Source organism: Eubalaena glacialis, chromosome 3 (assembly GCF_028564815.1).
Source record: "Eubalaena glacialis isolate mEubGla1 chromosome 3, mEubGla1.1.hap2.+ XY, whole genome shotgun sequence".
Taxonomy (NCBI): Eukaryota; Metazoa; Chordata; class Mammalia; order Artiodactyla; family Balaenidae; genus Eubalaena; species Eubalaena glacialis.
Genome location: NC_083718.1, coordinates 18,025,949 through 18,041,828, shown reverse-complemented (window position 1 = coordinate 18,041,828; position 15,880 = coordinate 18,025,949). Strand labels below are relative to the sequence as shown.

General features: G+C 36.4%; 1 long non-coding RNA gene across 2 annotated transcripts in view; it reads left to right on the top strand.

The window, feature by feature from the left end:
* The window catches only part of LOC133087724 (uncharacterized), a 232,671-nt gene that overhangs the window by 176,841 nt on the left and 39,950 nt on the right, over nucleotides 1–15,880 (top strand). For both annotated transcript variants that reach the window (XR_009700439.1, XR_009700438.1), the window contains exon 3: nucleotides 5,753–5,835. This is a non-coding gene — a long non-coding RNA (uncharacterized LOC133087724). The remainder of the gene's footprint in view (nucleotides 1–5,752; nucleotides 5,836–15,880) is intronic.

Sequence of the window (15,880 nt, the reverse complement as noted above, 5' to 3'; positions counted from 1 at the left end):
TTTTCTTTGAGCATAAATAGTTTATTTTGAACAAGAAGAAAAAAGATAGGAAACATCTTTTTTTAATTTAATTTTATTTATTTATTTTTGGCTGTGTTGGGTCTTCATTTCTGTGCGAGGGCTTTCTCTAGTTGCGGCAAGCGGGGGCCACTCTTCATCGCAGTGCACAGGCCTCTCACTGTCGCGGCCTCTCTTGTTGTGGAGCACAGGCTCCAGACACGCAGGCTCAGTAGTTGTGGCTCATGGGCCTAGTTGCTCCGCGGCATGTGGGATCTTCCCAGACCAGGGCTCGAACCCGTGTCCCCTGCATTGGCAGGCAGATTCTCAACCACTGCGCCACCAGGGAAGCCCAGGAAACATCTTATATCCAAATTAGGGAGCTGGGAAGGGGGCGGCTGGGTGTCCAAGACCACTTTGAGGGTGGGGTTTTGTTTTGTTTTGTTTTGCTTTGTTTTAACATTCACATTGTGACTGTGTGCTGGAAAGGACATACATTCTTCATTCTTTTTCCATTACTTGAAAATTGTTGCAACCATTATGCAAAACCAATAAAGGGAAAACTTTTTTTAAAAAATGTCATTTGGCAGGCAGTGCCCAGCTGAAGAATAGCACAGGTCTCACGGGAGAACAATATGCGTTTTGTAAAATTTCTTAAGAGACAATTTATGGTTTTGAGAAAACAAAACAGGAAATTGAATTAAAAGGAGAAACATATTTAAATAATGCTTAAGTGATGACATAACCAACCAAAGTCCAACAATCACAACCTAGAGTCAGGCATTGTCAGCTGCAAGAATTTTCTGGCATTGGTTGGTAGTGTCCAGAATGAAGAGAGATGTTTTATTCTTTAATTGGTACAACATCACAACTTTGGAATAGGCGAAAACTAATTTCTTAAATTGGAAATTTAGGCCTAAATAGCAGGCTCCTGGCATATCTTTACTGAAAACACAGAAATATGACCTTCCTTCTTATGTCATGAATTTTAGTCCTTGTTTCTGAATTGGCAGTTCTTGACCCTGGAATGAATTTAGAGTATGTCAAGTGAGTGTTCTTTCTTTCTATTATCCCATGCTCAATACATCTTGTGGAGTAAGGGATTAAAAAAAACATCTATTACAAGAAAGCAGAGTTTCTATCAGAAAGAAAGAAAATCAAAAGTCATTTGCTAACATCAGTAGTAAATACACACACACACACACACACACTTTTTTCTTCATGTTGCATCCAGTAAAAAAAATGTTTCAAGAAAAGAAAGTTGATTCCCAATTCAAACCAGTATACTACATCTACTACCTTCTTCTATTAATTTTTGTTTGGTTTTCCAAGATCCTTGAAAGGTAGAGGGTAAAGGAGAGAAACTGTGGACACATAGGTAAGTTTAGATTCTGGATCTTTCCACAAACAGTTCTAAAAGAGGGTGGTTTTTCTTCATTAGTTATAAAATAATACTGTTATAAATGAAGATGAAGATTTTTATACACTTTGCATTTTCTTTTCTCTATTCCACAATATAATTGTATGAGATAGATTTTAGTATAGCCTGTATTTTATGATGAAAATGTGGAGACATTATATATATATATTTTTTCTTTTGTATAGCCAAGTTCTTAACTACCACCCTAATCTGCTTCAAATGGGGATCAAAAACCTGTTCTGTCATTCAAGTGTGATGACAATATAATTAACTCAGTCTTAGCAAAAAAAAAAAGAAAAAAGTATTTCGTGATTTGCTTGATTCTATTCATTTGTTGTCATGAAGTAATGAGGTTGGGTTTATAAACAACACGTGTAATCTTTCTTGCCCAGTCCATTTTGTGATGAATGACACACATCTCTGCAATGACTGGCCAGGTTCAGCAGTTCAGCTGAACACAACTAATCGCATCACGTGGTCATTGGGCCACTCACCATCCAGGAAATCTACTAAACTTCCTTCTCTGGCAGAGGTGAAATCACTTAGAGCAAGAGCTGTATCAGTAGCACCTGGCACACAGAGTATAGTAAGAAAAAAAATCAGCTAAATGAATCAGGAAGCTGAGTAGAAATTAAACATGGCTTAATTTATTCTTACAAAGGTTTGTGTGGCATGGTAAGATATTTGCAACATAGCTGCTATGATTCCTCTCTGTGTATACATGCCCCTGGTCTTGGCCACATGACTTTCCTTGACCAACAGAATGCAGTAGAAGGGATGGTGTGTGAACCTAATTCTCAGGAGGTCTTGCAGTGTGTGCTCTTGTACTCTGGAAACTAACCACCAGCCCAGCTCTCCTACTGGAGACATGTGTCCCAGCCAAGGGTTACCACTAATCTCCAGAAATGTCAGTGAGGCCAAAGTAGCCCGTAACACTCCAGTTTCATCACTGGATGACTACAGCTGCATAAGTGACCCTAGGTAACAGAAGGAGAAGAACCTGGCAGTTGAGCCCAGCCCAAATGGCTGACATATAGAACAATAAGCAAATAAAATGGTCACTCCTGTAAGTCAGTATGTTTTGGGGTAGTTTTTTTATGTAGCAATAGATAACTGATACCTGTTAGCTTTTGAAAGCTGAGTATTTTTTATCTGTCACACCCTTAAAGTGAATAAAAGACAATTTAATAATAAGAAACCAACTAAACAACACCCATTTGAAAAACCTCTTACAGCCGAACACATCTCCATCACATGAGGGAGGTTCTTCAAAGATAATCAGCAGGGGCACTCTGTTCTTATTTTGTTTCTTTTTCTTAGAGGAGTCAGTGATATGAAACCAAATCTGCAGGTCAACCTAGGGGCATTTCTTCACAGATTGAGGACATGTGTTTTTGTTAGATCTATGTTTCATATTGTTCGATAATACATGAAGTGAAAAGAAATCTACTGATACTGCTTTTCTTTGGAATTTGATTTACAACAATAATAGTTCCAGGATAATAAACTTGGATTTGAGGAGTGGTCATTAGGGTAGAGTGAAAACAAAATAAAACATTGGGAGAAAGTCCTTCTTCCCATTAAGGTATGGAGAACTTAGACCATTGAGGAGTGTGTGGGTTTAAGAGGAGAGAAGTTTTAACTTACTTGATAAAATAGTAATAACATAGTGACTGGGTGTAGGAAGAGGTCATGCGCAGTAACCACGTGCTGGAAGTCTGAGGGTCTTGTCCTGGGGGGAAAAGAGCTTCCATACTTTACAAGGCTTATAGTTTTCCTTAGCCAGATTGCTAAGCAGCAGATAATCACTCTCTTCTTATAAAAATTTTGCCAATTTAATATTACATATAGTACAATTACTATATACTTGGCAGTGAGTGAAACATTTTTTACACATTGTCTCAATTTCACAACAATTTTATGATGGAAGGAATATGGCCACTATTTTATAGTTAAGGAAACTGAGGCTAAGGAAAGTTGAGTAACTTGCTAATTTCACAGTTAGTAAGGAATTGGTTGAGATCTCAGGCCCAAGATGTCTCACCCCAGAGCACTTTTACTTAACCACAACATTAGATTGTTATCTAGAAATTAGAAGGTGATAAGAGACCCCGGGAAGAAAAACACCCAAAGAGCCATGACATCAATTCATTATAGAATTGCAAGACATTTTAACTAAAAGGTTATTTTGCCCGTATCCCTACCATCATGCCACCTAAATCATCTCAGATGAAAATGTAACTTCTTGTGAGGAAGACACTAATTCTCGCTAGTACTTTTTTTTTTTTCTTTCAAAATATGAAGTGGAAGGCTATCCTTGAAAAATCTTTTTTTTTTTCAAACTAAAACAGTATTATTTTCAATAAGGATTTGCCATTGTGTAGAAATATTTTTTGTTGTTCATTTTGTCAACTCTAATCAAGATTGAAACAAATTCAAAAATCTGTCCCAGGGTTATTACTGAAAAGTACCAACAGATGTAAATGTTCTAATAATGCTGTACTACCCTGAGCTATGTTTTCTACTTCCAGTAAAATTGGGAAGACTTTATATCTGAGAAGGCAAATCAGGAAAATAAACCCCCTTCCTAAACTATCTCCACTAAGGAAATGCTCTGTGTTATACCATATTTGCATAATTCTTTTTGTAATTCAACGGCAAGTCACAGTATTCTGTTATAAACCTCTGGAATATAGAGTCACATAAATATGGAGTCAATATGGAGTTGTTACAGATGGCAGATGAAATGAGCTGAGTGGAAAAGCTTTCCAAAACTCTGTTTATGCAACACCAAAGTTTTGATATCAAATCAGTTTAGGGTTTATAAATGATAGTACAATTTGGGTAACGTTGAGAGGTTTTCACCTACAAATTTCTCTTGTATTTCTTTTCTATTGCCCACAAAGATAGGAAAGCTCTCCAGTTCAAAGACAATCAGCTATTAATTGAGGTGCTCTTACCCCATAATAGAGGTACTGATGCTCCATCCAGAAGCAAATCTCTGTTGTAATTGATCCTAAGCTATAGGAGGAGTAGGATCTATGCTATTAATTAATTGGTTCAGAATGCCCTTCTAGCATGCCTTTGACATCTATTAATACTATCTTTTTTCTTTTCAATTGTTGACTTGGTGTAAATACAGACAACTAGGGATAGAAAGAAAGGATGGAATGCAACTGGGGGCACTTTGGAAAGCTTGCATCTTGTGATGAAGTAACATCTATATAGTTGAAATGAAACAGACAACCACTCATGCTGTGACCACTTCAGGTTGTCTTAGTATAATGAGATCATCACAAACGGGGCTTTCAGTCCAGGTGCACTTGACAACCCTGCCTTTGCAGAACTGGCCGACCCAGCTCAATTTCCCGATTACTGTCCCAGCTGGCTTTTCAATTATTATTTTCTCAAATTTTGTTTCAGTTTGAGTCATCTTTGATCATTTTGAATATAACGGTTAATATTCCTATCAGATAGGAAAACATGTTTTGGGAAAATCTTTATCTTTTTTTTCTCTTTGGTGATTTTTGGTAAGGTAAGGAGAACAGTAAGCAATTTGAAAATTCACTCCCTCTGTTCCAGGTTGCTGGGGTGTGAAACTTGGGAGAAAGAAGATGAAAGTATGAGATGATGGGTTTTCTCAGCAGCGTGGATGCTGAAATGTACAGAACACATTGTTTACAGCATCTCTGGGCTGTGAATCAGCCGTGATTACAGCTGGCTGGGACAGAGCTGAAAGGGCAGCGGCATCAAAACCCAGATCATTTTTAAAAAACACAAATCCTTTTCACTGCCCGTGGATGAAATGACTGACTGACATGCTAAACCTATTAAATATGTATTTTGAAAATTTTGAAATGAGGAAAAATGCTATGTAAAAATTTTTACAGATGCTGAATGATTGTAAATGTGGTTAAAGATGTGGGACTGGCTCCAACTTTGTTCTTTCGTGGGTTGCTATTAGCTTACATTTGAAATCTCTGTTGGCCACGTACTCCACATTGTTCTTCCAAATGTAATCATTTCTCTCTTTTATCTGATCTCCTACAGTCTCTCTGTTTTCATCAATATCTGACAGCAATTCCCAAAGATCCAATAGAGTCCACTCTAATATCCTTATGTGTACTCTTTTCTCTCTTTGAAATCTAATACCTTAGCAGTGAAATAATTTATTGTGCTTTATTTAGACTTTTATTTTTTGCATGTGTTTTGATACTATCCTTTTGAAAAGAGTGATTTGGAAATTTAAACCAACTGTTCACCAAAAGTTACGAAAGCATGATTAAGAAATTTTCTCTCTTTTTAAATCCCTTTTTTAAACCTTCATTGTTTTAGAGCGCTATGGCGAATGCCACCAAGTCCATGGGTCTGGCAATGATGGGAAAATGAAGATGGATTTCTTGGAGCCCAGCTAACGGGTAAGCCATACAGAAGATCAAATGAGCCAGAGAAGTCAATGACAGTCCTATTTTTCTGGAAAACCATTAGATTATATGCTTGTCCCAACCTGGAGATGTTTTAATTTATTGAATTTTACCTCCTGGTGAAACGACGGTGGCACCAACACACTCGCCTAATAAATAAGTGGGAGCCATACTTGCTTTCAAATGGCATATACTGCATTTCTATTTGTCTTGAGTCCTAAAGAAATGCACTATCCGAGAAGTTTTTATGGGTACATTACAGTCTAATATGTGCATTGTTAAATTAAAGGGAAAACTTGTTCCAGTAAAGTAGTTGGCAGAAAACTATAAATCTTAATGGATAGGAAAATATGCCTTTCAGTAAAAAGGAAAGAAAGAAACAGACACGGAAAGCAAGCAAGAAACCCTGCTAAGGACGCCTCAAAACATCAGGCCTTTGACCAGCATCTAGAATATTCATCCTTTTCCAGTGTTTATGACCACTCCACTTACATATTGCCATCCTCTTTGCTCTTCCCGTCTATTTGAGAAAATTGTCCCCTGACTGTGCCAAAAATTTGAGGCAAGAATGAAAAATATTTTGCTTTATTGCTAACCTGTGAAAATGTGTTTTTTTGCCAGTGCTGTGATGGCTGGGATTTTTTTTTTTCTTTCTCACATGGCTCTAATCCTGGCTGGATAGATCTTGACGTGCAAATAAAATTCCATCCTAAATAAGTAAACTATGTTTCTCGGTTGGAGGCTGAAAAACCCTATTTCTTATTCTTCTGCTCACGCAAGATATACTTTCCTCTGCTTGTTCCTGAAGTTCATAACCAGAGTGGACAAGCAAAGGGAATATCCAGGTAAAGGAAGCTGCTGCTTCTTCAACCAACACATAAGAATTTGAATTAAGTAGCCTCTATGGGTTCTTCCTGCAACTCTAAGCATCTTTTAGATATCTGCAAGATTCTCACTCTGTTGATAAACTTTTGTCTGTAGAGACACATCTACATTACTGTACTTAGACATGAGTGACTCTGCTCACTCATTCAACAAAAATGTATTGAACGTCTTTAGGTGCTCTGGAATCAAACGTGAACAAAACAGTCCACAGAGATAGCTGTCTTCAGGGAGCTATTCAATTTGCTTAATGTTCAGCATTTTTAATTAATTGTTCAACCAATCAATTAATTATTTGACAGTATAATTAATACTGTCAAATACAGGTTGATCGAACCTGCCTTATGTACCACAGTCAAGTTACTACTATGTTAGGTGTTAGGATTCAACTGCACCACCAGTTGATCCCAACTGTCAAGAAACTCTCAGTCTAATAGTAAAGAAAAACATCTAAGCCAATACATACAATAAGCTATAATCACCCTGGTTGCTGGGAGAGAGTGAGTGCTCAGTACTAGTGGGTCATGTGAGTAGGGTAGGTAGAATTTTTTAATCTGACCATATTATCTCCAATGGCCAGTATCTCCATGAGATCTCTACCTTGCAACTTCTCCAGATATGCCACATAAGAGCTTGGTATTATTCTGATGTGGTTTAAGCTTTTCTTTCTTACCTATGCTTTACAAAATTTAATTGCTTTTCTGTATCAAGTTTAGTTCATCTCATAAATTCAGACCCCACCAATTCAAAAATTTTGATGCACCAGATACTTGCTATAATAATTACTCTGGAGATATAAAGCAGATCAGTCTTGGTTCTCACACACTGAAGATTAGTTATTGAGCGACAAAACTAGCCTAAACATGTGTCTTTTTAGCAGCAGGGAACTCTCATAACCTGGAGTTCAGAGGTGGCTTTGTTATGTGAGCACCAGCTTAATTTAGACATAGGATAGATTGACTATCCATTACCACTGAGTTTTCTAAGGATAAAATTCAGTAAATAAGAGTGTGATGGCAATGCTTAAAGAAAAGCTACTCTGAAGGTACAGATTATTCTGGAAAAAATAAACCAGCATCAAGATATCTTTTATAGCATTTGACGTGCAGCTGGGGAATGCTCTTCCTGGTTGTGTGTAGATTAGGTGCCCCTCCTAAGAGCTATCATGGCATCACACGTATATCCTGTTCTAGCCTTCACCATGTGGAACTGTAATTGCCTGCTTTGATGCCAGCATCTCCCACCAGACTGCACACAATGACGGAACCAGTGATATCTATTTGATTCTGGCTGTGCCAATAGTAGGTATTCAATATTTGTTCATTTTGAATGGACTCAACAGCAAAGGCTCTGGCCAGATGTTTAATTATCATTCAGTTGACCTTTATAGCGGTTTCTTTAGCCCTGGTCAAGGACTCCAAGATTATTATGACAGGAAATGGGTACTAGACTTTAAAAAGTCCTACTAAGGCATAAAACTAAAAAACAGTTTTATTACGGGCAAGTATAGGTTTTAAAATCAGACTTACTGATTTTAAAATCAGTGCTTACTTAAATCAGTGCTTACTCTTAAAAGTTTATACTTCTGTTGGCTCTGACTCATCTTCATGCTGGTAGAATTGCCACTTGAAGGGCCTCGTGAAGTTAAAATTGAGACATCAAGGCATAAATTCAAGATGTTTGCCACATTTCAGGCAAAGAGAACGTACCAAACATTGGCAGGGAGGAAATGTCATCTCTTGTCACCTTGTAAACTGCTAATATACCAAGATAAGTCCAAGGATAAAAATCAAAACATTTTCAACAGCGTTCTATTTATTGGTTACATTCTTGAATGTTTCATCTTGTCACTATTTTATCCCCAATAAAATATAGAAAGTGGTCTCAAAGATTGTCTTTCTTCCTGTGAGATGGCAGAACCGTTTTTGCTTAAGCTGGAGTAACACAACTTATTTTTTCCTTAAACTTTCTGAAAAATTTTTTAAAATTCCAGCCTAGAATGTTTTTTTAACCTTCCTTCCAATAAAAGTAGTGGATAATGGAATAATCTGTGTATTTATTTATGCACGAAGAACCTATTGAGCACCTACCACGTATGAGAGGGCAGGAGGGATTGCTGTACAAAAAAGAACTTGCAAAATGATTACAACTGGCTTCTATTTAGAGGTTCACAATCTAATGGAGATGATAGACATACAAACACACAGCTAGATTAAAATTAATTTGACCAAATTTATCCAGCACTTGCTATGTGCCAGACATGAGGCTAGGCACCAGGAATATAATAGCGACTAAGATACAGATTCCTACCCTCATGGAGCCTACATTCAAGTTGGTGAAACAGACAATAAATGAATGAATGCCAAGAAATGATTAAATACATCATCAATAAAGAGGTGATTAACTGTAGGAAGAAAATTAAGAGGGAGCTGTGATAGAGAGTGGTAGAGTTTATCATCACTGAAGGTGTGATCATGAAGATTCTTGTAACTGGGTAACACTTAGGCAAATGCCTGAAGGATAGTGTCAGTCATGCAAAGAAAGAGTTGAGAAAGGATGCTGCAGGTAGAAAGAATTGTCATACTAAGGGCTAATGGTGTGATTCAGTTCAATTCAGTTCAAATGTCATATCCTTGTGTTTAAAACTTTCTGAAACCCTCTAGGCAAAGTAACAGAGTTATACTCCTTTCCCAGTACTTGATAATGTTGTAAATCCTGCAGCCCTGATCTATTCCACATTATGTTAGAATTATTTGTATATATACTTGACTTTCCACTAGACTGAGCTTTCATTCACCACTGCTCCACTGTACCTATTGCAACACCTGGTGTAGGTGTCATAATGTTTTAGTTTTTTCTCCTTCTCCTTTCTTCTGTCAGGTTAGAAGACATACCAGGTGAGAATATGAGAAGGGTTCAGACTTGCTTGCATAATGCTAATAGAATAATTAATCAAGGCGGTGTGAAAAAAATGTTCTCACTGACCGCACACACTGAGAGCAGAATAAGTTTGCTTTCTCTTCTACTCTTTTCCTATTAAAAAAAAAAAGAACCTATAATAACCTGTGCCATTGAAGTAGGGAGCCATTGGGAGCAGCACTGACAACCAACCAGAAAAGGTGGGACCACAGGGGTGAGAAACAAAAAGGACATAGAGTAAATGAATGAATGGAAGAAGAGATAGGCAATAAATGGGAACAAAACTTCTCTGTTTTTCTTAAATTACAGGAAGATATTTAAGAATGGAGAATTGAGATTCTTGGATCCATTAGAGAATTTGGGCAATTACCTAAATCCCCAACTTGTCTGAAGAATTTTTTTATAAGTTAAAGTATATGATCCCAATGTGTGAAGTTGGACAATATTATATAATTTCCTAGACACTGCATGTTTTATTTACTAACAGTGAATATGTGAACCCCAGGTAGTCCTACCCTCACCTGTCAAAGATTGGAGGGAAATGATAGATTTGTGAATAGTGGGGGTTTGATAATTTATCAGTGAATGTTAAATAAAAGCTCAAAGCAAAAGCTATTTAATTACTATTATAATTCTGTTGGATTGTTTGAAATGAAATTAGCTTTATTAGTCCAGGCTCCTGTGACTGGAAGGAGTAGACAGAGATTATAGAGAGGGAAAGCAGTGCAGCATCATTCTATAATGAAATAAAATACTTACATGAACAATTAGCTGGTTTGGTTTAAAGCTTTAAGTTTTAAAAATATAAAATGTCTAGAATAATTTAAATTGTGAGGAAAAAAATTTAGGCTATCTCAATGGGCAGGAAAGTATGGTACTAATATTAAGAAAATCAGTGTTGAATAAAATAATCTATTAACTTTGCCAGGGTTACTCTTGTGAAAAGTACCATGACTAACATTTTATTTTGCAAGATCAATGTCCCACAGCAAATTTATGAAAGCCAATAAAAATGACATTATACTTTTAAAAACCTTATATAAAAACTCAAGAAGCTCTGCTTCCAAAACAAACTGTATTATTTAAAAATAAAAACAAAAATACTGTAGTTGGTACCTTGTAGTAGTCAAGACAGCCTAAATCATGCTGCAGTACAAGTCACTTCCTAATACCGGTAGGTAACACAAAGCTTATTCCTCACTCATGGGAGGTGTTACTTCTCAAAATAGCCAAGTAGGTCCTATTGGACTAACCCTACAGCAAGTAATACTTGTAAACACTGGATGAAATTTAAAGAACTAATACCTGAAGGCTCTTGAAAATGACCAAACCAGGAAAATACTAGAGTGGAGTCAACACTTAGAAGAAGGGAAGAACGCTGAGTGAGTTTCCAAATCTTTAAATACTCTTAAGGTGACAGCAGTCCCCAGTATAAACTCTGTAGGGCTGAAAATCATCAGACTTAGCTAGAAAATCATCAGACTTCTGGCTTCAAAAACAGACTCCAAACAACATAGCAAAGGCTAAAAGAATGGAAAAGAGAGTCTGCTGCTGTCGAGTGCAGGGTAGAAAGAATTTGTAGTTTGAGTTCCAGCCAGTTTAACTATCTGCTATAAAATGATTAATACTCTTTGAAGGAAATAACATAATCCAGAGTCTCCACAAAAAAAAAAAAAAAAAAAAATCACAATATCCAGAAAAAAAATTAAGTTTGAAATCAGCAGGCAAGGATTTTAAAGCAACTATTACAACTATGCTAAAAAATAAATAAATAAAGAAAACTATGTTCAGGGACATCCCTGGTGGTCCAGTGGTAAAGAATCCACCTTCCAATGCAGGGGACGTGTGTTCGATCCCTGGTCAGGGAGCTAAGATCCCACATGCTGCGGGGCAACTAAGCCTGCTCACCACAACTACTGAGCCCGCATGGCTCAACTAGAGAGCCCTCCTGCTGCAAACTACAGAGCCCATGTGCCCTGGAACCTGCACACCACAACTAGAGAGAAGTCCTTGCGCCACAACGAAAGATCCTGCATGCCTCAGCAAAGATCCCAAGTGCCACAACTAAGACCTGACGCAGCCAAAAAAATTAAAATAAAAAGCAAAAAATAAGAAAAGTATGTTCATAATTATTGAAAAGGTATGAAATCCTAAGAGAGAAATACAAGCTATAAAAAATCAATATAGCTTCTAGAACTGAAAAATAAAATATCTGGAATAAAAAAAAAATCACTGATGGGCTTAAGAGCAGGTTGGAAGTGATAGAACAAAAAGATAGTAAGCATAGAAATAGATGAGTTTAAATTATCCAATCTAAACAACAGAGGAAAAAACAGTTTTTTAAAAAGAAAGAACAAAGTCTTAGGGCCCAGTGGGACAATTTCAAAAGGCCTAATTGTAGCCTCATAAAAAGAGGAAATAGATAATAGAGAAAACAATTTGAGGAAACAATTACTGAAATTACCTAAATTAATAAAAATTTTTTAAAAATTAATTTTAGATTCAAAAAGTTCTGTGAATGAGAACGATATAAATGCAAAGAAAATCAACTATGCATATCATAGTCAAACTGCTGAAAGCAAAGATAAAGAGAAAATCTGGAAAGCAGGCAGAGGAAAAAAGACACAGGCATTCAGGTGAACAATTTGATTAAAACCATTTGTGACTTCTCATAAGTCACAGTGAAGGCCAGAAAAGAGTGGAACAACATTTCTAAGGGCTACATAGAAAAAACTCTCAAAGCAGAACTTTATATCGAGTAAAAATATTCTTCAGGAATGAATTACGCCTTAATAAAGCTGAAAAAAAAGAATGAAATCAAAACAAAAACATTTTCAGATAAAAAGAAAGTAGGAGAGTTTGTCACCAGCAAACCCACACTATAAAAAGTGCTAAAGGGAGTTCTTCAAGATGAAAAAAAATGATCCCAGATGGGAACTCAGGTCTTCCTGAAGAAATGAAGAGCCCTGGACTTCATAAATATAATGTCAAATATAATAGACAATATTTTCCTCTTAATTAAAAAAAGTAAAAATTACAATAATTTATTATGGAGTTTTGCAATGTATATAGATGTAATGCATGTGACAAATTTAGCATAAAGGACAAAGGAAAGAAGTAAATGGCCATATATATTTGCAAGCCTCTTACATTTTTTGGGAAGTAATGCAATATGAACACTAAGTAGACTCTAAAAAGTCAAAGATTTATGTTGTAATCTCAACAACAAAAAATTAAAGAGATATTGATAAAAATTCAATATATACATTAAAATTGAATTCTAAAAATATTCAGTTAATCTAGAAGAAGGCAGAAAAGGAGGAACTAAGGAACAAAAATTGAGGGGACAACCAAAAAGCATATAGTAAAATGGTAGACCTAAATCCAGCTATCTCAAAACTGATATTAAGTGTAGATGCTCTAAGCACTCCAGTTAAAAGGCATTGTCATATGAGATTTTTAAAAAGACCCAACTACATTCTATCTGTAAGATATGTACTTTAAATATAAAACACAGATAAGTTGAAAGCAAATGGAAGGCTAGAGTGACTATCAATATCAGACAAAGAATATGTCAGGACAAGAGATTCCCAGAGATAGAGGGATATTTCATAATGATGAAAGGGCCAATTCATCAGGAAGACATATATGTATACCTAATATCAATAACAGAACTACAAAATGCCTGAAACAAAAATTGACAGAATCAAAGGGAAAGATAGAAAAATCCACAATTATAGCGAAAGATTCTTAATACCCTCTTCTAAGCAATCAATAAGACAACTTAAGAAAAAAGATATTACAGATATAGATTTCAATAAACAATGCCATCAATCATCTTTACCTAATTGTCACAAAACACTCCAGCCAACAGCTGGAGAATGTACTTTTTTTCAAATACACATGGAATATTAAATGCTTATATTGAAAAAGAAGGGTCTAATATCAATGACCCAAGAAGTCCTTAAGACCTTTCCACCTTAGGGAGCTGGAAAAAAAATAATGCAAATCCTAAAGAGGTAGAAAGAAGGAAACAATAAATACAAGAGTAAAATAGTCAATGAAATACAAAAAAAAGATTAAAAATAGAGAAAAATGGACAATGTTTCCTGTATAAATATGGTGGTAAGTGCATGACTGAATCAAGATTTGATGTGACAAAGTGAGATAGAGAATGGCATCCTGAAATACACATTGTGAGCATCAGTAATACTTTAATTTCAAGATATCACTCCACTTATTAAAGAAACAAAGTTCCTTATTAAAACCCTTTCCACAAAGAAAACACCAGGCTCAAATGGTTTTCCTGTTGAATTATATACCTCACTTGCATGAAATCTCCTGCAGGTTCTGGTGACTCTCCAGGGAAACATTTCCAGAGCTCAACAATGCAGGGGATTTTATGTCTCTAGCATCTCGGTAAGAGACCTCCTTGATCACTGAGGGAGGGCAATAGAGAATTGAATTTCCTCCATGTGGCGCCTCATCCTGGAAGTGACTTGTCACTTCTGTTCACAATTTATTGGCTAGAACTCATCATATGCCTTCACCACCCTTCGAGGGGTGGGAAAATACAGCTTTTTATTATTTTCAGGAATGAGGAATATGAAACAGGATATGGTGAACATTTAGCACCATCTCTGACCCAGAACTCTTTTTCTATAACCATCTTTGTCAATTGATCAGAAAGTATCATGATCAGTGAGGCAGAATTTTCTCCAAATATTGTTTATTCAGACTGAACTTGAGAATCTGTATATTAAGTTTTCCAGTTCACTTTCTTACTTTTTTCATTTTTGTAAATCTTTACAAAATTTCTGAACTTTTAAAAAAGATGATCTTATTACTTAAGGGCATTTCTTTTGCTGAATTTGATCTTTTAGTCTTTTATCCATATTCTGAAAGGACGAGGCATAAAAACAATCTACTTTTGCCATACTCCCAGGGACCTACTGTGTTGTACTGGTGTTGCTCTGTGATGGGGAAGGGCAGGGTAAGCAACAACCATCTTTGTCCTGTTCTTTTGTTTAAGGGAACCAAATGAAATCAAATTTTGGTGTGCAGATATAATTTTTATTTTTTTAATTTTCAAACTACAAGTTGGCTAGTGAGTACTGTTAGGAAAATTGAACAGGAGCCTTAGTTGAAATTTTGTGCAGTCGCTCTGCTCTGAAAAGGCTATGGGAAAAACCATTGTTTGCCTCAAGTATAATACAAACACACTGAAGAAGGCATTGTCATCACGTGTGTGGGAAGGTAAGCTTGGGTTGCTTTTGCTGATTTGATTTGCAAAGATTTGCAAATCTTTAGTCTGAGAAAATAAAGCTGTGCAATTAGTCATTAACACACACGTAGCACTTACAGAACTATGAGAAGTGCCAAGGGGAGGGAAGGCATTGAACAATGCAGGGTGGGTAGTATCAGCTAGAGGGCCGAAGTACAGCGGGAGAAAAATGACACGGTGACTTAGAGATCTAACTTTCAGATCAGACAGTCAACCCCGGTTTCAAATCTTGTTTCTTCCTCTTAGTAGCTTTATTACCTGGTGCCAGTTATTCCAGTTTTGTAAGCTCAGTTTCTCCCTCTCCCATATGGTGATAATCGTGCTTTCTTTGGAAGGTTCGTATGGGGATTAACTGTGTCCGCATCTGGGACATAGGAAATGCTCAGTGTATCTAGTGACTGTCATTGTCAAGGATTCAGAAGTTATCAATGCTTTGGTTGGTGAATTCAGAAAACTTTTGCCTGAAAAATGTTTTTAATTTGTTGGGACCTTATTGTGGTTGCAATTTGTTTCAGTTCTCCTAATTTTCATGGGCATAGCCAGAAGCAAAGTAGATTATGCTTTTTGTAGTTTTCCCTGTTCCTAATTTATTTACATTTTTATACACACACACATTCACACACATCTCTATCTTTTTTCCTTTCTCTGTGGTGGTTAGTGCGTGACTGAATTGAGACTTGTTGAGACAAAGCGAGACAGAAAATGAAGTCCTGAAATAAACAGTGTGAGCATCAGTAATACTTTAATTTCCATGTTTCATGGTTATGCAAGCCCACTGCTTTGGAATTTCAACAGAACCTTGAACCATCACCAACTTTAATTTTCCTCACACTCCAACCAGTAGTAATTGGGCCCTCCCTCCTGCTGCTGCTGGCGCTGGCATTTTTGTTGTTGCCTTTCCTGTGCTTTCATTCACTTGGTTTAATTCTTTTTGGCAGCTGCAAGAGCAAATGC